Source organism: Lissotriton helveticus, chromosome 5_1 (assembly GCF_964261635.1).
Source record: "Lissotriton helveticus chromosome 5_1, aLisHel1.1, whole genome shotgun sequence".
Lineage (NCBI taxonomy): Eukaryota > Metazoa > Chordata > Amphibia > Caudata > Salamandridae > Lissotriton > Lissotriton helveticus.
The window spans coordinates 972392189-972413164 of NC_136065.1; the positions used below are offsets into that span (position 1 = coordinate 972392189).

At 46.7% G+C, this 20976-nt stretch overlaps 1 protein-coding gene across 1 annotated transcript in view; it reads right to left on the bottom strand.

Moving 5' to 3' along the window:
- Window positions 1-20976, bottom strand: part of LOC144755033 (uncharacterized) — a 326794-nt gene that overhangs the window by 73447 nt on the left and 232371 nt on the right. The gene's annotated exons all lie outside the window — the stretch shown is intronic.

Genomic DNA, 20976 nt, shown 5'->3' on the forward strand with positions numbered 1-20976 from the left:
ATTCAGAATGGGGTGACTCGTCTGCCTACCCCCAGGTTTTGTTACCCAGAATCCCTTGCAAACATAAAAATGTGTCCAAATAAACACATTTTCCTCTCATTTCTGTGGTGGAAAGTTCTGGAATCTGCGTGGATCAACAAATTTCTACCCACCCAGCGTGCCCCCAGGTCTCCCGAAAAAAATTGTACCTCACTTGCGTGGGTAGGCATAGTGGCCGCGACATGAAACAGCGCAAAACGCAGCATGGTCGCACCTCAATTTCCCAGTGAAATTTAGCACGTTTCGGACAAAAAGACTACCTTTTGTTTTTGCGCCATAGCTCTGCCAGCACCTAGGGAAATCTAGCAAACCTATACATTTTTGAAAACTAGACACGCAGGGCAATTCAGAATGGGGTGACTCGTCTGCCTACACCCAGGTTTTGTTACCCAGAATCCCTTGCAAACATAAACATTTGACCAAAAAAACACATTTTCCTTACATTTCTGTGGTGGAAAGTTCTGGAATCTGCGTGGATCAACAAATTTCCACCCACCCAGCGTGCCCCCAGGTCTCCCGGAAAAAATGGTACCTCACTTGCGTGGGTAGGCATAGTGGCCGCGACATGAAACAGCGCAAAACGCAGCATGGTCGCACCTCAATTTCCCAGTGAAATTTAGCACGTTTCGGACAAAAAGACTACCTTTTGTTTTTGCGCCATAGCTCTGCCAGCACCTAGGGAAATCTAGCAAACCTATACATTTTTTAAAACTAGACACCCAGGGCAATTCAGAATGGGGTGACTCGTCTGCCTACACCCAGGTTTTGTTACCCAGAATCCCTTGCAAACATAAACATTTGACCAAAAAAACACATTTTCCTTACATTTCTGTGGTGGAAAGTTCTGGAATCTGCGTGGATCAACAAATTTCCACCCACCCAGCGTGCCCCCAGGTCTCCCGGAAAAAATGGTACCTCACTTGCGTGGGTAGGCATAGTGGCTGCGACATGAAACAGCGCAAAACGCAGCATGGTCGCACCTCAATTTCCTAGTGAAATTTAGCACGTTTCGGACAAAAAGACTACCTTTTGTTTTTGAGCCGTAGCTCTACCAGCACCTAGGGAAATCTAGCAACCCTATACATTTTTGAAAACTAGACACCCAGGGCAATTCAGGATGGGGTGACTCGTCTGCCTACCCCCTGGTTTTGTTACCCAGAATCCCTTGCAAACATAAAAATTTGACCAAAAAAACACATTTTGCTCACATTTCTGTTGTGGAAAGTTCTGGAATCTCCGTGGATCAACAAATTTCCACCCACCCAGCGTGCCCCCAGGTCTCCTGAAAAAAATGGTACCTCACTTGCGTGGGTAGGCATAGTGGCTGCGACATGAAACAGCACAAAACGCAGCATGGTCGCACCTCAATTTCCCAGTGAAATTTAGCACGTTTTGGACAAAAAGACTACCTTTTGTTTTTGCGCCGTAGCTCTGCCAGCACCTAGGGAAACCTAGCAAACCTATACATTTTTGAAACCTAGACACCCAGGGCAATTCAGAATGGGGTGACTCGTCTGCCTACCCCCAGGTTTTGTTACCCAGAATCCCTTGCAAACATAAAAATGTGTCCAAATAAACACATTTTCCTCTCATTTCTGTGGTGGAAAGTTCTGGAATCTGCGTGGATCAACAAATTTCCACCCACCCAGCGTGCCCCCAGGTCTCCCGAAAAAAATGGTACCTCACTTGCGTGGGTAGGCATAGTGGCCGCGACATGAAACAGCGCAAAACGCAGCATGGTCGCACCTCAATTTCCCAGTGAAATTTAGCACGTTTCGGACAAAAAGACTACCTTTTGTTTTTGCGCCATAGCTCTGCCAGCACCTAGGGAAATCTAGCAAACCTATACATTTTTGAAAACTAGACACGCAGGGCAATTCAGAATGGGGTGACTCGTCTGCCTACACCCAGGTTTTGTTACCCAGAATCCCTTGCAAACATAAACATTTGACCAAAAAAACACATTTTCCTTACATTTCTGTGGTGGAAAGTTCTGGAATCTGCGTGGATCAACAAATTTCCACCCACCCAGCGTGCCCCCAGGTCTCCCGGAAAAAATGGTACCTCACTTGCGTGGGTAGGCATAGTGGCCGCGACATGAAACAGCGCAAAACGCAGCATGGTCGCACCTCAATTTCCCAGTGAAATTTAGCACGTTTCGGACAAAAAGACTACCTTTTGTTTTTGCGCCATAGCTCTGCCAGCACCTAGGGAAATCTAGCAAACCTATACATTTTTTAAAACTAGACACCCAGGGCAATTCAGGATGGGGTGACTCGTCTCCCTACCCCCAGGTTTTGTTACCCAGAATCCCTTGCAAACATAAAAATTTGACCAAAAAAACACATTTCCTCACATTTCTGTGGTGGAAAGTTCTGGAATCTGCGTGGATCAACCAATTTCCACCCACCCAGCGTGCCCCCAGGTCTCCCGAAAAAAATGGTTCCTCACTTGCGTGGGTAGGCATAGTGGCTGCGACATGAAACAGCGCAAAACGCAACATGGTCGCACCTCAATTTCCCAGTGAAATTTAGCACGTTTCGGACAAAAAGACTACCTTTTGTTTTTGCGCCGTAGCTCCTCCAGCACCTAGGGAAATCTAGCAACCCTATACATTTTTTAAAACTAGACACCCAGGGAAATTCAGGATGGGGTGACTCTTCTGCCTACCCCCAGGTTTTGTTACCCAGAATCCCTTGCAAACATAAAAATTTGACCAAAAAAACACATTTTCCTTACATTTCTGTGGTGGAAAGTTCTGGAATCTGCGTGGATCAACAAATTTCCACCCACCCAGCGTGCCTCCAGGTCTCCCGGAAAAAATGGTACCTCACTTGCGTGGGTAGGCATAGTGGCTGCGACATGAAACAGCGCAAAACGCAGCATGGTCGCACCTCAATTTCCCAGTGAAATTTAGCACGTTTTGGACAAAAAGACTACCTTTTGTTTTTGCGCCGTAGCTCTGCCAGCACCTAGGGAAATCTAGCAACCCTATACATTTTTGAAAACGAGACACCCAGGGCAATTCAGGATGGGGTGACTCGTCTGCCTACCCCCAGGTTTTGTTACCCAGAATCCCTTGCAAACATAAAAATTTGACCAAAAAAACACATTTTCCTTACATTTCTGTGGTGGAAAGTTCTGGAATCTGCGTGGATCAACAAATTTCCACCCACCCAGCGTGCCCCCAGGCCTCCCGGAAAAAATGGTACCTCACTTGCGTGGGTAGGCATAGTGGCTGCGACATGAAACAGCGCAAAACGCAGCATGGTCGCACCTCAATTTCCCAGTGAAATTTAGCACGTTTCGGACAAAAAGACTACCTTTTGTTTTTGCCCCGTAGCTCTACCAGCACCTAGGGAAATCTAGCAAACCTATACATTTTTGAAAACTAGACACCCAGGGCAATTCAGGATGGGGTGACTCGTCTGCCTACCCCCAGGTTTTGTTACCCAGAATCCCTTGCAAACATAAAAATTTGACCAAAAAAACACATTTTCCTCACATTTCTGTGGTGGAAAGTTCTGGAATCTGCATGGATCAACAAATTTCCACCCACCCAGCGTGCCCCCAGGTCTCCTGAAAAAAATGGTACCTCACTTGCGTGGGTAGTTATAGTGGCTGCGACATGAAACAGCGCAAAACGCAGCATGGTCGCACCTCAATTTCCCAGTGAAATTTAGCACGTTTTGGACAAAAAGACTACCTTTTGTTTTTGCGCCGTAGCTCTGCCAGCACCTAGGGAAACCTAGCAAACCTATATATTTTTGAAACCTAGACACCCAGGGCAATTCAGAATGGGGTGACTCGTCTGCCTACCCCCAGGTTTTGTTACGCAGAATCCCTTGCAAACATAAAAATTTGTCCAAATAAACACATTTTTCTCTCATTTCTGTGGTGGAAAGTTCTGGAATCTGCGTGGATCAACAACTTTCCACCCACCCAGCGTGCCCCCAGGTCTCCCAAAAAAAATGGTACCTCACTTGCGTGGGTAGGCATAGTGGCCGCGACATGAAACAGCGCAAAACGCAACATGGTCGCACCTCAATTTCCCAGTGAAATTTAGCACGTTTCGGACAAAAAGACTACCTTTTGTTTTTGCGCCGTAGCTCCTCCAGCACCTAGGGAAATCTAGCAACCCTATACATTTTTTAAAACTAGACACCCAGGGAAATTCAGGATGGGGTGACTCTTCTGCCTACCCCCAGGTTTTGTTACCCAGAATCCCTTGCAAACATAAAAATTTGACCAAAAAAACACATTTTCCTTACATTTCTGTGGTGGAAAGTTCTGGAATCTGCGTGGATCAACAAATTTCCACCCACCCAGCGTGCCTCCAGGTCTCCCGGAAAAAATGGTACCTCACTTGCGTGGGTAGGCATAGTGGCTGCGACATGAAACAGCGCAAAACGCAGCATGGTCGCACCTCAATTTCCCAGTGAAATTTAGCACGTTTTGGACAAAAAGACTACCTTTTGTTTTTGCGCCGTAGCTCTGCCAGCACCTAGGGAAATCTAGCAACCCTATACATTTTTGAAAACGAGACACCCAGGGCAATTCAGGATGGGGTGACTCGTCTGCCTACCCCCAGGTTTTGTTACCCAGAATCCCTTGCAAACATAAAAATTTGACCAAAAAAACACATTTTCCTTACATTTCTGTGGTGGAAAGTTCTGGAATCTGCGTGGATCAACAAATTTCCACCCACCCAGCGTGCCCCCAGGCCTCCCGGAAAAAATGGTACCTCACTTGCGTGGGTAGGCATAGTGGCTGCGACATGAAACAGCGCAAAACGCAGCATGGTCGCACCTCAATTTCCCAGTGAAATTTAGCACGTTTCGGACAAAAAGACTACCTTTTGTTTTTGCCCCGTAGCTCTACCAGCACCTAGGGAAATCTAGCAAACCTATACATTTTTGAAAACTAGACACCCAGGGCAATTCAGGATGGGGTGACTCGTCTGCCTACCCCCAGGTTTTGTTACCCAGAATCCCTTGCAAACATAAAAATTTGACCAAAAAAACACATTTTCCTCACATTTCTGTGGTGGAAAGTTCTGGAATCTGCATGGATCAACAAATTTCCACCCACCCAGCGTGCCCCCAGGTCTCCTGAAAAAAATGGTACCTCACTTGCGTGGGTAGTTATAGTGGCTGCGACATGAAACAGCGCAAAACGCAGCATGGTCGCACCTCAATTTCCCAGTGAAATTTAGCACGTTTTGGACAAAAAGACTACCTTTTGTTTTTGCGCCGTAGCTCTGCCAGCACCTAGGGAAACCTAGCAAACCTATATATTTTTGAAACCTAGACACCCAGGGCAATTCAGAATGGGGTGACTCGTCTGCCTACCCCCAGGTTTTGTTACGCAGAATCCCTTGCAAACATAAAAATTTGTCCAAATAAACACATTTTTCTCTCATTTCTGTGGTGGAAAGTTCTGGAATCTGCGTGGATCAACAACTTTCCACCCACCCAGCGTGCCCCCAGGTCTCCCAAAAAAAATGGTACCTCACTTGCGTGGGTAGGCATAGTGGCCGCGACATGAAACAGCGCAAAACGCAGCATGGTCGCACCTCAATTTCCCAGTGAAATTTAGCACGTTTCGGACAAAAAGACTACCTTTTGTTTTTGCGCCATAGCTCTGCCAGCGCCTAGGGAAATCTAGCAAACCTATACATTTTTGAAAACTAGACACCCAGGGCAATTCAGAATGGGGTGACTCGTCTACCTACACCCAGGTTTTGTTACCCAGAATCCCTTGCAAACATAAACATTTGACCAAAAAAACACATTTTCCTTACATTTCTGTGGTGGAAAGTTCTGGAATCTGCGTGGATCAACAAATTTCCACCCACCCAGCGTGCCCCCAGGTCTCCCGGAAAAAATGGTACCTCACTTGCGTGGGTAGGCATAGTGGCTGCGACATGAAACAGCGCAAAACGCAGCATGGTCGCACCTCAATTTCCTAGTGAAATTTAGCACGTTTCGGACAAAAAGACTACCTTTTGTTTTTGCGCCGTAGCTCTACCAGCACCTAGGGAAATCTAGCAACCCTATACATTTTTGAAAACTAGACACCCAGGGCAATTCAGGATGGGGTGACTCGTCTGCCTACCCCCTGGTTTTGTTACCCAGAATCCCTTGCAAACATAAAAATTTGACCAAAAAAAACACATTTTGCTCACATTTCTGTTGTGGAAAGTTCTGGAATCTCCGTGGATCAACAAATTTCCACACACCCAGCGTGCCCCCAGGTCTCCTGAAAAAAATGGTACCTCACTTGCGTGGGTAGGCATAGTGGCTGCGACATGAAACAGCGCAAAACGCAGCATGGTCGCACCTCAATTTCCCAGTGAAATTTAGCACGTTTTGGACAAAAAGACTACCTTTTGTTTTTGCGCCGTAGCTCTGCCAGCACCTAGGGAAACCTAGCAAACCTATACATTTTTGAAACCTAGACACCCAGGGCAATTCAGAATGGGGTGACTCGTCTGCCTACCCCCAGGTTTTGTTACCCAGAATCCCTTGCAAACATAAAAATGTGTCCAAATAAACACATTTTCCTCTCATTTCTGTGGTGGAAAGTTCTGGAATCTGCGTGGATCAACAAATTTCCACCCACCCAGCGTGCCCCCAGGTCTCCCGAAAAAAATGGTACCTCACTTGCGTGGGTAGGCATAGTGGCCGCGACATGAAACAGCGCAAAACGCAGCATGGTCGCACCTCAATTTCCCAGTGAAATTTAGCACGTTTCGGACAAAAAGACTACCTTTTGTTTTTGCGCCATAGCTCTGCCAGCACCTAGGGAAATCTAGCAAACCTATACATTTTTGAAAACTAGACACCCAGGGCAATTCAGGATGGGGTGACTCGTCTGCCTATCCCCAGGTTTTGTTACCCAGAATCCCTTGCAAACATAAAAATTTGACCAAAAAAACACATTTTCCTCACATTTCTGTGGTGGAAAGTTCTGGAATCTGCGTGGATCAACAAATTTCCACCCACCCAGCGTGCCCCCAGGTCTCCCAAAAAAAAATGGTACCTCACTTGCGTGGGTAGGCATAGTGGCTGCGACATGAAACAGCGCAAAACGCAGCATGGTCGCACCTCAATTTCCCAGTGAAATTTAGCACGTTTCGGACAAAAAGACTACCTTTTGTTTTTGCGCCGTACCTCTACCAGCACCTAGGGAAATCTAGCAACCCTATACATTTTTGAAAACTAGACACCCAGGGCAATGCAGGATGGGGTGACTCGTCTGCCTACCCCCAGGTTTTGTTACCCAGAATCCCTTGCAAACATAAACATTTGACCAAAAAAACAAATTTTCCTCACATTTCTGTGGTGGAAAGTTCTAGAATCTGCGTGGATCAACAAATTTCCACCCACCCAGCGTGCCCCCAGGTCTCCCCAAAAAAATGGTACCTCACTTGCGTGGGTAGCTATAGTGGCTGCGACATGAAACAGCGCAAAACGCAGCATGGTCGCACCTCAATTTCCCAGTGAAATTTAGCACGTTTCGGACAAAAAGACTACCTTTTGTTTTTGCGCCGTATCTCTGCCAGCACCTAGGGAAATTTAGCAACCCTATAAATTTTTGAAAACTAGACACCCAGGGCAATTCAGGATGGGGTGACTCGTCTGCCTACCCCCAGGTTTTGTTACCCAGAATCCCTTGCAAACATAAAAATTTGACCAAAAAAACACATTTTCCTCACATTTCTGTGGTGGAAAGTTCTGGAATCTGCGTGGATCAACAAATTTCCACCCACCCAGCGTGCCCCCAGGTCTACGAAAAAAATGGTACCTCACTTGCGTGGGTAGGCATAGTGGCTGCGACATGAAACAGCGCAAAACGCAGCATGGTCGCACCTCAATTTCCCAGTGAAATTTAGCACGTTTCGGACAAAAAGACTACCTTTTGTTTTTGCACCGTAGCTCTGCCAGCACCTAGGGAAATCTAGCAAACCTATACATTTTTAAAAACTAGACACCCAGGGCAAAATAAGGATGGGGTGACTCGCCTGCCTACCCCCAGGTTTTGTTACCCAGAATCCCTTGCAAACATAAAAATTTGACCCAAAAACACATTTTCCTCACATTTCTGTGGTGGAAACTTCTGGAATCTGCGTGGATCAACAAATTTCCACCCACCCAGCGTGCCCCCAGGTCTCCCAAAAAAAAGGTACCTCACTTGCGTGGGTAGGCATAGTGGCTGCGACATGAAACAGCGCAAAACGCAGCATGGTCGCACCTCAATTTCCCAGTGAAATTTAGCACGTTTCGGACAAAAAGACTACCTTTTGTTTTTGCACCGTAGCTCTGCCAGCACCTAGGGAAATCTAGCAAACCTATACATTTTTGAAAACTAGATACCCAGGGCAATTCAGGATGGGGTGACTCGTCTGCCTACCCCCAGGTTTTGTTACCCAGAATACCTTGCAAACATAAAAATTTGACCAAAAAAACACATTTTCCTCACATTTCTGTGGTGGAAAGTTCTGGAATCTGCGTGGATCAACAAATTTCCACCCACCCAGCGTGCCCCCAGGTCTCCCAAAAAAAAATGGTACCTCACTTGCGTGGGTAGGCATAGTGGCTGCGACATGAAACAGCGCAAAACGCAGCATGGTCGCACCTCAATTTCCCAGTGAAATTTAGCACGTTTCGGACAAAAAGACTACCTTTTGTTTTTGCGCCGTACCTCTACCAGCACCTAGGGAAATCTAGCAACCCTATACATTTTTGAAAACTAGACACCCAGGGCAATTCAGGATGGGGTGACTCGTCTGCCTAAACCCTGGTTTTGTTACCCAGAATCCCTTGCAAACATAAAAATTTGACCAAAAAAACACATTTTGCTCACATTTCTGTTGTGGAAAGTTCTGGAATCTCCGTGGATCAACAAATTTCCACCCACCCAGCGTGCCCCCAGGTCTCCTGAAAAAAATGGTACCTCACTTGCGTGGGTAGGCATAGTGGCTGCGACATGAAACAGCGCAAAACGCAGCATGGTCGCACCTCAATTTCCCAGTGAAATTTAGCACGTTTTGGACAAAAAGACTACCTTTTGTTTTTGCGCCGTAGCTCTGCCAGCACCTAGGGAAACCTAGCAAACCTATACATTTTTGAAACCTAGACACCCAGGGCAATTCAGAATGGGGTGACTCGTCTGCCTACCCCCAGGTTTTGTTACCCAGAATCCCTTGCAAACATAAAAATGTGTCCAAATAAACACATTTTCCTCTCATTTCTGTGGTGGAAAGTTCTGGAATCTGCGTGGATCAACAAATTTCCACCCACCCAGCGTGCCCCCAGGTCTCCCGAAAAAAATGGTACCTCACTTGCGTGGGTAGGCATAGTGGCCGCGACATGAAACAGCGCAAAACGCAGCATGGTCGCACCTCAATTTCCCAGTGAAATTTAGCACGTTTCGGACAAAAAGACTACCTTTTGTTTTTGCGCCATAGCTCTGCCAGCACCTAGGGAAATCTAGCAAACCTATACATTTTTGAAAACTAGACACCCAGGGCAATTCAGGATGGGGTGACTCGTCTGCCTATCCCCAGGTTTTGTTACCCAGAATCCCTTGCAAACATAAAAATTTGACCAAAAAAACACATTTTCCTCACATTTCTGTGGTGGAAAGTTCTGGAATCTGCGTGGATCAACAAATTTCCACCCACCCAGCGTGCCCCCAGGTCTCCCAAAAAAAAATGGTACCTCACTTGCGTGGGTAGGCATAGTGGCTGCGACATGAAACAGCGCAAAACGCAGCATGGTCGCACCTCAATTTCCCAGTGAAATTTAGCACGTTTCGGACAAAAAGACTACCTTTTGTTTTTGCGCCGTACCTCTACCAGCACCTAGGGAAATCTAGCACCCTATACATTTTTGAAAACTAGACACCCAGGGCAATGCAGGATGGGGTGACTCGTCTGCCTACCCCCAGGTTTTGTTACCCAGAATCCCTTGCAAACATAAACATTTGACCAAAAAAACAAATTTTCCTCACATTTCTGTGGTGGAAGGTTCTAGAATCTGCGTGGATCAACAAATTTCCACCCACCCAGCGTGCCCCCAGGTCTCCCCAAAAAAATGGTACCTCACTTGCGTGGGTAGCTATAGTGGCTGCGACATGAAACAGCGCAAAACGCAGCATGGTCGCACCTCAATTTCCCAGTGAAATTTAGCACGTTTCGGACAAAAAGACTACCTTTTGTTTTTGCGCCGTAGCTCTGCCAGCACCTAGGGAAATTTAGCAACCCTATAAATTTTTGAAAACTAGACACCCAGGGCAATTCAGGATGGGGTGACTCCTCTGCCTACCCCCAGGTTTTGTTACCCAGAATCCCTTGCAAACATAAAAATTTGACCAAAAAAACACATTTTCCTCACATTTCTGTGGTGGAAAGTTCTGGAATCTGCGTGGATCAACAAATTTCCACCCACCCAGCGTGCCCCCAGGTCTACGAAAAAAATGGTACCTCACTTGCGTGGGTAGGCATAGTGGCTGCGACATGAAACAGCGCAAAACGCAGCATGGTCGCACCTCAATTTCCCAGTGAAATTTAGCACGTTTCGGACAAAAAGACTACCTTTTGTTTTTGCACCGTAGCTCTGCCAGCACCTAGGGAAATCTAGCAAACCTATACATTTTTAAAAACTAGACACCCAGGGCAATTCAGGATGGGGTGACTCGCCTGCCTACCCCCAGGTTTTGTTACCCAGAATCCCTTGCAAACATAAAAATTTGACCCAAAAACACATTTTCCTCACATTTCTGTGGTGGAAACTTCTGGAATCTGCGTGGATCAACAAATTTCCACCCACCCAGCGTGCCCCCAGGTCTCCCAAAAAAAAGGTACCTCACTTGCGTGGGTAGGCATAGTGGCTGCGACATGAAACAGCGCAAAACGCAGCATGGTCGCACCTCAATTTCCCAGTGAAATTTAGCACGTTTCGGACAAAAAGACTACCTTTTGTTTTTGCACCGTAGCTCTGCCAGCACCTAGGGAAATCTAGCAAACCTATACATTTTTGAAAACTAGATACCCAGGGCAATTCAGGATGGGGTGACTCGTCTGCCTACCCCCAGGTTTTGTTACCCAGAATACCTTGCAAACATAAAAATTTGACCAAAAAAACACATTTTCCTCACATTTCTGTGGTGGAAAGTTCTGGAATCTGCGTGGATCAACAAATTTCCACCCACCCAGCGTGCCCCCAGGTCTCCCAAAAAAAAATGGTACCTCACTTGCGTGGGTAGGCATAGTGGCTGCGACATGAAACAGCGCAAAACGCAGCATGGTCGCACCTCAATTTCCCAGTGAAATTTAGCACGTTTCGGACAAAAAGACTACCTTTTGTTTTTGCGCCGTACCTCTACCAGCACCTAGGGAAATCTAGCAACCCTATACATTTTTGAAAACTAGACACCCAGGGCAATGCAGGATGGGGTGACTCGTCTGCCTACCCCCAGGTTTTGTTACCCAGAATCCCTTGCAAACATAAACATTTGACCAAAAAAACAAATTTTCCTCACATTTCTGTGGTGGAAAGTTCTAGAATCTGCGTGGATCAACAAATTTCCACCCACCCAGCGTGCCCCCAGGTCTCCCCAAAAAAATGGTACCTCACTTGCGTGGGTAGGCATAGTGGCTGCGACATGAAACAGCGCAAAACGCAGCATGGTCGCACCTCAATTTCCCAGTGAAATTTAGCACGTTTCGGACAAAAAGACTACCTTTTGTTTTTGCACCGTAGCTCTGCCAGCACCTAGGGAAATCTAGCAAACCTATACATTTTTAAAAACTAGACACCCAGGGCAATTCAGGATGGGGTGACTCGCCTGCCTACCCCCAGGTTTTGTTACCCAGAATCCCTTGCAAACATAAAAATTTGACCCAAAAACACATTTTCCTCACATTTCTGTGGTGGAAACTTCTGGAATCTGCGTGGATCAACAAATTTCCACCCACCCAGCGTGCCCCCAGGTCTCCCAAAAAAAAGGTACCTCACTTGCGTGGGTAGGCATAGTGGCTGCGACATGAAACAGCGCAAAACGCAGCATGGTCGCACCTCAATTTCCCAGTGAAATTTAGCACGTTTCGGACAAAAAGACTACCTTTTGTTTTTGCACCGTAGCTCTGCCAGCACCTAGGGAAATCTAGCAAACCTATACATTTTTGAAAACTAGATACCCAGGGCAATTCAGGATGGGGTGACTCGTCTGCCTACCCCCAGGTTTTGTTACCCAGAATACCTTGCAAACATAAAAATTTGACCAAAAAAACACATTTTCCTCACATTTCTGTGGTGGAAAGTTCTGGAATCTGCGTGGATCAACAAATTTCCACCCACCCAGCGTGCCCCCAGGTCTCCCCAAAAAAAATGGTACCTCACTTGCGTGGGTAGGCATAGTGGCTGCGACATGAAACAGCGCAAAACGCAGCATGGTCGCACCTCAATTTCCCAGTGAAATTTAGCACGTTTCGGACAAAAAGACTACCTTTTGTTTTTGCGCCGTACCTCTACCAGCACCTAGGGAAATCTAGCAACCCTATACATTTTTGAAAACTAGACACCCAGGGCAATGCAGGATGGGGTGACTCGTCTGCCTACCCCCAGGTTTTGTTACCCAGAATCCCTTGCAAACATAAACATTTGACCAAAAAAACTAATTTTCCTCACATTTCTGTGGTGGAAAGTTCTAGAATCTGCGTGGATCAACAAATTTCCACCCACCCAGCGTGCCCCCAGGTCTCCCCAAAAAAATGGTACCTCACTTGCGTGGGTAGCTATAGTGGCTGCGACATGAAACAGCGCAAAACGCAGCATGGTCGCACCTCAATTTCCCAGTGAAATTTAGCACGTTTCGGACAAAAAGACTACCTTTTGTTTTTGCGCCGTAGCTCTGCCAGCACCTAGGGAAATTTAGCAACCCTATAAATTTTTGAAAACTAGACACCCAGGGCAATTCAGGATGGGGTGACTCGTCTGCCTACCCCCAGGTTTTGTTACCCAGAATCCCTTGCAAACATAAAAATTTGACCAAAAAAACACATTTTCCTCACATTTCTGTGGTGGAAAGTTCTGGAATCTGCGTGGATCAACAAATTTCCACCCACCCAGCGTGCCCCCAGGTCTACGAAAAAAATGGTACCTCACTTGCGTGGGTAGGCATAGTGGCTGCGACATGAAACAGCGCAAAACGCAGCATGGTCGCACCTCAATTTCCCAGTGAAATTTAGCACGTTTCGGACAAAAAGACTACCTTTTGTTTTTGCACCGTAGCTCTGCCAGCACCTAGGGAAATCTAGCAAACCTATACATTTTTAAAAACTAGACACCCAGGGCAATTCAGGATGGGGTGACTCGCCTGCCTACCCCCAGGTTTTGTTACCCAGAATCCCTTGCAAACATAAAAATTTGACCCAAAAACACATTTTCCTCACATTTCTGTGGTGGAAACTTCTGGAATCTGCGTGGATCAACAAATTTCCACCCACCCAGCGTGCCCCCAGGTCTCCCAAAAAAAAGGTACCTCACTTGCGTGGGTAGGCATAGTGGCTGCGACATGAAACAGCGCAAAACGCAGCATGGTCGCACCTCAATTTCCCAGTGAAATTTAGCACGTTTCGGACAAAAAGACTACCTTTTGTTTTTGCACCGTAGCTCTGCCAGCACCTAGGGAAATCTAGCAAACCTATACATTTTTGAAAACTAGATACCCAGGGCAATTCAGGATGGGGTGACTCGTCTGCCTACCCCCAGGTTTTGTTACCCAGAATACCTTGCAAACATAAATATTTGACCAAAAAAACAAATTTTCCTCACATTTCTGTGGTGGAAAGTTCTAGAATCTGCGTGGATCAACAAATTTCCACCCACCCAGCGTGCCCCCAGGTCTCCCCAAATAAATGGTACCTCACTTGCGTGGGTAGCTATAGTGGCTGCGACATGAAACAGCTCAAAACGCAGCATGGTTGCACCTCAATTTCCCAGTGAAATTTAGCACGTTTCGGACAAAAAGACTACCTTTTGTTTTTGCGCCCTAGCTCTGCCAGCACCTAGGGAAATTTAGCAACCCTATAAATTTTTGAAAACTAGACACCCAGGGCAATTCAGGATGGGGTGACTCGTCTGCCTACCCCCAGGTTTTGTTACCCAGAATCCCTTGCAAACATAAAAATTTGACCAAAAAAACACATTTTCCTCACATTTCTGTGGTGGAAAGTTCTGGAATCTGCGTGGATCAACAAATTTCCACCCACCCAGCGTGCCCCCAGGTCTACAAAAAAAAGGGTACCTCACTTGCGTGGGTAGGCATAGTGGCTGCGACATGAAACAGCGCAAAACGCAGCATGGTCGCACCTCAATTTCCCAGTGAAATTTAGCACGTTTCGGACAAAAAGACTACCTTTTGTTTTTGCACCGTAGCTCTGCCAGCACCTAGGGAAATCTAGCAAACGTATACATTTTTAAAAACTAGACACCCAGGGCAATTCAGGATGGGGTGACTCGCCTGCCTACCCCCAGGTTTTGTTACCCAGAATCCCTTGCAAACATAAAAATTTGACCAAAAAACACATTTTCCTCACATTTCTGTGGTGGAAACTTCTGGAATCTGCGTGGATCAACAAATTTCCACCCACCCAGCGTGCCCCCAGGTCTCCCAAAAAAAAGGTACCTCACTTGCGTGGGTAGGCATAGTGGCTGCGACATGAAACAGCGCAAAACGCAGCATGGTCGCACCTCAATTTCCCAGTGAAATTTAGCACGTTTCGGACAAAAAGACTACCTTTTGTTTTTGCACCGTAGCTCAGCCAGCACCTAGGGAAATCTAGCAAACCTATACATTTTTGAAAACTAGACACCCAGGGCAATTCAGGATGGGGTGACTCGTCTGCCTACCCCCAGGTTTTGTTACCCAGAATCCCTTGCAAACATAAAAATTTGACCAAAAAAACAAATTTTCCTCACATTTCTGTGGTGGAAAGTTCTAGAATCTGCGTGGATCAACAAATTTCCACCCACCCAGCGTGCCCCCAGGTCTCCCCAAAAAAATGGTACCTCACTTGCGTGGGTAGCTATAGTGGCTGCGACATGAAACAGCGCAAAACGCAGCATGGTCGCACCTCAATTTCCCAGTGAAATTTAGCACGTTTCGGACAAAAAGACTACCTTTTGTTTTTGCGCCGTAGCTCTGCCAGCACCTAGGGAAATTTAGCAACCCTATACATTTTTGAAAACTAGACACCCAGGGCAATTCAGGATGGGGTGACTCGTCTGCCTACCCCCAGGTTTTGTTACCCAGAATCCCTTGCAAACATAAAAATTTGACCAAAAAAACACATTTTCCTCACATTTCTGTGGTGGAAAGTTCTGGAATCTGCGTGGATCAACAAATTTCCACCCACCCAGCGTGCCCCCAGGTCTACGAAAAAAATGGTACCTCACTTGCGTGGGTAGGCATAGTGGCTGCGACATGAAACAGCGCAAAACGCAGCATGGTCGCACCTCAATTTCCCAGTGAAATTTAGCACGTTTCGGACAAAAAGACTACCTTTTGTTTTTGCACCGTAGCTCTGCCAGCACCTAGGGAAATCTAGCAAACCTATACATTTTTGAAAACTAGACACCCAGGGCAATTCAGGATGGGGTGACTCGTCTGCCTACCCCCAGGTTTTGTCACCCAGAATCCCTTGCAAACATAAAAATTTGACCAAAAAAAACTAATTTTCCTCACATTTCTGTGGTGGAAAGTTCTAGAATCTGCGTGGATCAACAAATTTCCACCCACCCAGCGTGCCCCCAGGTCTCCCCAAAAAAATGGTACCTCACTTGCGTGGGTAGCTATAGTGGCTGCGACATGAAACAGCGCAAAACGCAGCATGGTCGCACCCCAATTTCCCAGTGAAATTTAGCACGTTTCGGACAAAAAGACCACCTTTTGTTTTTGCGCCCTAGCTCTGCCAGCACCTAGGGAAATTTAGCAACCCTATACATTTTTGAAAACTAGACACCCAGGGCAATTCAGGATGGGGTGACTCGTCTGCCTACCCCCAGGTTTTGTTACCCAGAATCCCTTGCAAACATAAAAATTTGACCAAAAAAACACATTTTCCTCACATTTCTGTGGTGGAAAGTTCTGGAATCTGCGTGGATCAACAAATTTCCACCCACCCAGCGTGCCCCCAGGTCTACAAAAAAAATGGTACCTCACTTGCGTGGGTAGGCATAGTGGCTGCGACATGAAACAGCGCAAAACGCAGCATGGTCGCACCTCAATTTCCCAGTGAAATTTAGCACATTTCGGACAAAAAGACTACCTTTTGTTTTTGCACCGTAGCTCTGCCAGCACCTAGGGAAATCTAGCAAACCTATACATTTTTAAAAACTAGACACCCAGGGCAATTCAGGATGGGGTGACTCGCCTGCCTACCCCCAGGTTTTGTTACCCAGAATCCCTTGCAAACATAAAAATTTGACCAAAAAACACATTTTCCTCACATTTCTGTGGTGGAAACTTCTGGAATCTGCGTGGATCAACAAATTTCCACCCACCCAGCGTGCCCCCAGGTCTGCCAAAAAAAAGGTACCTCACTTGCGTGGGTAGGCATAGTGGCTGCGACATGAAACAGCGCAAAACGCAGCATGGTCGCACCTCAATTTCCCAGTGAAATTTAGCACGTTTCGGACAAAAAGACTACCTTTTGTTTTTGCACCGTAGCTCTGCCAGCACCTAGGGAAATCTAGCAAACCTATAAATTTTTGAAAACTAGACACCCAGGGCAATTCAGGATGGGGTGACTCGTCTGCCTACCCCCAGGTTTTGTTACCCAGAATCCCTTGCAAACATAAAGATTTGACCAAAAAAACACATTTTCCTCACATTTCTGTGGTGGAAAGTTCTGGAATCTGCGTGGATCAACAAATTTCCACCCACCCAGCGTGCCCTCAGGTCTCCTGAAAAAAATGGTACCTCACTTGCGTGGATAGACATAGTGGCTGCAACAGGAAACGGTTCAAATCGTACGGTGGTGAATTTACATTACCTTATTGCAAAACTACCTTGATTTTGGGGGGGGGCATCTGAGTTTGTGGCCCGGGGCTCGGTGGTATTCTTTGCAAAGTAGCAAACCCAAACAGTTCTGAAAACAAGACACCCGGGGGAGTCCAGGGAGGTATGGCATGCATGGGTCCCCCAATGTTTTCCTACCCAGAACTCCCTGCAAACCCTAAAATTAGGTAAAAATAGCACTTTTCCAAACTTTTTGGCGTGGGATCGCTGTGCCGGCAAAAATGTCCTACCACCCTGCGTTCCCCTTGTTCTCCCGAGTAAAAGGATACCTCACTTGTGTGGGTGCCCCAAAGCAGAACACCCCAAAAATGAATTTTGAAAAAAGTAGTTTTTAGTCATATTTAAGTTTTACAAATTAAGCACCCCAGCCTGAGTCACATGCCTTTGGCCCACCCACACAAGTGAGGTATAATTTTACTCGGGAGAACAAGGGAAACGCTGGGTGGTAGGACATTTGTTCCGGCAGCGAGATCCCACCCAAAAAAGTATGGAAAAGTGGGTTTTTTGACCAAAATTTCAGGTTTGCAGGGGTTTCTGGGTAGGAAAACATTGGGGGACCCACGCATGCCATACCTCCCTGGACTCCCCCGGGTGTCTAGTTCTCAGAACTGTTTGGGTTTGGTAGTTTCCAAAGATGCCTGCCAAGCCCCGGGCCAAAAGCTCAGGTGACCCCCTCAAAAAATAAGATTATTTGGCTAAAGGTAATGTTTTGGTCTCCACAGTATGAATTGGGCCTTTTCCTAAAGCAGCCGCTATGCCTACCCACGCAAGTGAGGTACCATTTTTATCGGGAGACCTTGGGGAACGCTGGGTGGGATGTAATTTGTGTGAGCCCAGTGATGCCACGCTTTCCCACACTAAAACGTGTGAAAAAACTGATTTTTTCCAAGCAAAAAATGAGGTTTGCAAGGGATTCTGGGTAAATGAACGTTGGAGGATCCACGCAAGCCATACCTCCTTGGAAGCCCCCGGGTGTCTACTTTTCAGAAATGTGTGGGTTTGGTAGGTTTCCATAGATGGCTGTCTCGCACGGGGCCAAAAACCCAGGTAACCCCTCTTGCAAAAGCTGGTGGACTTAACATTTTCACCATTGTTAAATTCACCAGCTTTTGCAAGAGGGGATACCTGGGTTTCTGGCCCCGTGCGAGACAGCCATCTATGGAAACCTACCAAACCCACACATTTCTGAAAAGTAGACACCCGGGGGCTTCCAAGGAGGTATGGCTTGCATGGATCCTCCAACGTTCCTTTACCCAGAATCCCTTGCAAACCTCAATTTTAGCAGAAAAAAATCAATTTTTTCACACGTTGTAGTCTGGGAAAGCGTGGCATCACTGGGCTCACACAAATTACCTCCCACCCAGCGTTCCCCCAGGTCTCCCGATAAAAACGGTACCTCACTTGCGTGGGTAGCCATAGTGGCTGCAACAGGAAAAGGTCCAAATCGTACGGTGGTGAATATAAAATACCCTGAAGCAATATAACTTTGATTTTGGGGGGGGGGCACCTGAGTTTTTGGCCCGGGGCTGGGTGGTATTCTTTGGAAAGTAGCAAACCCAAACATTTCTGAAAACTAGACACCCGGGAGAGTCCAGGGAGGTATGGCATGTGTGGGTCCCCCAATGTTTTCCTACCCAGAACTCCTTGCAAACCTTAAAAATAGGTAAAAATAGCACTTTTCCAAACTTTTTGGCGTGGGATCGCCGTGCCGGCAAAAAAGTCCTACCACCCTGTGTTCCCCTTGTTCTCCCGAGTAAAAGGATACCACACCTTAACAGAGTTACTCAAAAGTCAAACATTCAAGCACGGCTATCTATTCCTCAAAGACACACACATACAGGTTGGATTTGGTACGAGGGCGAGTGATGGTTCAGTACATAAAATTTTATTAACAAGATATTTCAAAAAAATGAAATGCTCTGTCAATAAATAAATGCATAAAAACTGAACCAGTGACTCGCAACTCGTGAGCTGTAAAGCCACGACAAGGCACCAACCGTTTTACAGGCCATTCACGCACCTTTCATACCTGATACAAACCAGACCATAGACACCATCCGAATGGAAAAGCAACACATAACAACAATCACAATATGGGGCAAGGTACACCCTACTGCAGAAAGAGAAAAAAAACAATTATTACTGCACACCCATCTAATCCGCAAGCACACACACATACTGGTTGGATTTGGCACGAGGGTGAGTGATGATTCAGTACATACAATTGTATACGCAAGTAATTTCACAAAAATGAAATACACTGTGTATAATTGAAAGTATGATAAACTGAACCACTGACTCACAGCTCGTGAGCTGTAAAGCCACGTCAAGGCACCAACCTCTTTACAGGCCATTCATACACCTTTCGTATGCGTGACACATACAAAACATTCACACCGCCAGCCGCGGACCCATCACATTCCAACACTCACACCAGCAAACAGCGCCATTCAAGGGCCCATCACTATCACACGCCCACATTTCGGACACTGCAACTACACAAAATGATGGACTGTGTGGAGTGTCACTCAACTAGCAGTGTGTGTAGTGACCAACAGAAAGTAACTACTCACACACCGCCTGCCGAGCGCCAGTCCACCCACACCACCATCCAAGCACCAGACCATGCACACCGCCAGCCAAACACCACTCAGCGCACACCGACAGCCAAGTACCACTCCACACACACCACCAGCCAAGCATCACTCCACGCACACCACCAGCCAAGCGCCACTCCACACACACCGCCAGCCAAGCACCACTCCGTGCACAGACAGCCAAGTACCACTCCATGCACACCACCAGCCAAGCGCCCCTCCACACACACCACCAGCCAAGCGCCACTCCACAAACACAACACCAGCCAAGCACCACTCCGTGCACAGACAGCCAAGTACCACTCCACGCACACCGTCCAGCCAAGCGCCACTCCACACACACCGCCAGCCAAGCACCACTCCATACACACCGCCAGCCAAGCACCACTCCACACACACCGCCAGCCAAGCACCATTCCGTGCACAGACAGCCAAGTACCACTCCATGCACACCACCAGCCAAGCGCCCCTCCACACACACCACCAGGCAAGCACCATTCCACGAACACCACCAGCCAAAGACAAATCCAAACACAACACCAGGCAAGCGCAAGAGCACGCACACCGCCAACCAAACACCAGACCACGCACACCGCCAGTCAAGCACCAGTCCGCAGACACCGCCAGACAAGCACCAGTCCACAGACACCGGCAGTCAAACGCCAAACCATGCATACAGTCAGACAATGGACACTACACGCAAACCAACATCATACTTTAGTTTTTTTTTTAAATAAAAGAGAAACAAAAACAAATTGCAAATTGATACAAATCTACTAACTCGACAACTAAATCTAAAAAGACTACACAAATACAAACTTTGAAACTGAACAATAACTATTACAGAATAAAGACCAACCAGTTCACTTTACCACTCATTGATACTCCCAAAAATTCTTTTGCGTGTGGTACAATCTAAAACAAGCAGGTACACACAGCCCGGGGTTTGAAGGGCAGTCGGGGCAGTACATGCGAACCTCCTTCCGCAAACCTCTTCGCCAACAGACTCTACATCTCCGACTGGGAAAGTCTTTTGAGGTTGTAGGAGGAATTGTATCAGGAAAGTGGCGATCTTTCAATCTGGCAACATCCTCAACCACTCCAACTCTAGGAACACTTGCCTGTTCCACTAAAACAAGGCTGCCTATTACAGACTCCTGAAACTTTACAAAAGTCAACTTTGACTAGGGACAAGATTTCTGGAATACAATAAAAGCATTAAAGGTTGCCAAGTGGAAAAGATGGATAGCCA